This window comes from Lathyrus oleraceus, chromosome 3, assembly GCF_024323335.1.
Source record: "Lathyrus oleraceus cultivar Zhongwan6 chromosome 3, CAAS_Psat_ZW6_1.0, whole genome shotgun sequence".
NCBI classification, from domain to species: Eukaryota; Viridiplantae; Streptophyta; class Magnoliopsida; order Fabales; family Fabaceae; genus Lathyrus; species Lathyrus oleraceus.
The window spans coordinates 423,805,464-423,807,095 of record NC_066581.1 but is presented as its reverse complement, the minus strand read 5'-3'; positions in this window follow the sequence as shown (position 1 = coordinate 423,807,095).

The window sequence follows — 1,632 nt, the reverse complement described above, 5'->3', positions numbered from 1 at the left end:
GCCTGCAAATCAGATCTTCAATCATACATAGATTGCCATTAAATGTGCAATCACATAACACATAACATTCACCCTTAATGTTCCGTGTATAGGATGTCATGACATCGGGTCTGACATCCTGGAACAAACCTGCATAATTCCATTTTAATTATCCAGCAGGTACATAATATCAGATGTCATGACATCGTGTATGACATCCTGAAACAATCCTGCATAATTATATTTTTAAACTCCAGCAGGTACAAGATATCTTTTGTTAAGACATCACATGCAACATCTTGTGAACACTCTTTGTTTTACCAAAATTGCTGCCAACACTTAGAACCAACAAACTCCCCCTTTGGCAAATTTTGGCTAAAACATATATCTGTCCTTTTTGTTCACAAGAAAACTATCAGTAGTTAAACTAACAACAATTTAAGCAGCAACAAAAGCAAACAGAATTACTAGCTATAATAGCAACTAGTAAAACACACAAATGCACAAGGGTACTTCTTCTCCCCCTAAGTCTGTTCAACACAGACAACAGCACCAGTAACATTCAGAGTCACACTCTGACATCTCCTTCAACATCTGTGACATTCAGAATCACATTCTGACATCTCCTTCAACATGTTAACATTCAGAATTTCCTTCTGACATCTCCTTCAACATGTTAACATTCAGAACCTCCTTCTGACATCTCCTTCAACATCACCTGTACAACACAGAGCATGCACAGAACATCAGACATCTCCTCCAACATCTCAAAACAAAACACCATTATGTCTTACATCAGACATCTCCTCCAACATCTCAGAACAGAACACCATTCTGTCTTACATCAGACATCTCCTCCAACATCTGTAAACATAACATCATTCTGTCTTACATCAGACATCTCCTTCAACATCACAGAACATAACATCATAGAACATCATTCTATTCAACATCATCAGTTGTCATCTGTTTAGCCTAGCTAGCTACATCAGCATTGCAGATCTCCACAACTACACATTTAACTGCAGCTCTCCACATAATCACTTCTCCCCTTTTTTAGTCAAAATAGACCAAAGGTGACCAATTAGACAAAATAAATGTCAATCAGCCTAGCAGAGAATGTCACAAGAGATGTTATAACATATAAAATGTTAAAACATAAATGCTAGGAGATACAAACCATAATTATACACAGCTGCAATACCTGAGATAATCAGAAATCCAGGGAACTCATAAAGAGCCCAAATATTACATCATGGCATCAATCAGGACTACCAAACATCAAATCATCCAAGCATCTAAAACAGCATCCAGAACACACATGTCATCATAACCGGGGGGAACATCAACACCATAACTTAGTCTGAGAAGGTAGCATCTTCTTTACATCAGATTCAGAACTGCCACTAGAATTGTCTTGAGAATCAGACCTCTCACTTGAGGTATGGGCATATGTCTCCTTGGCTTCCAATTCAACAGCTCCTTCTGTTCCTCTTCCTAGGAACTTATTGATTACAGTTGGGGAGAACCAAACACACCTTCTTCTCACAAACACCTTTCAAAATTCTTTGTTGTTCTTGTCAGAAATATCCTCAGGGATATTCACCACAAACTCCTTCAAAACATTGGGGTAATGCACTAACAGTTTTCAAT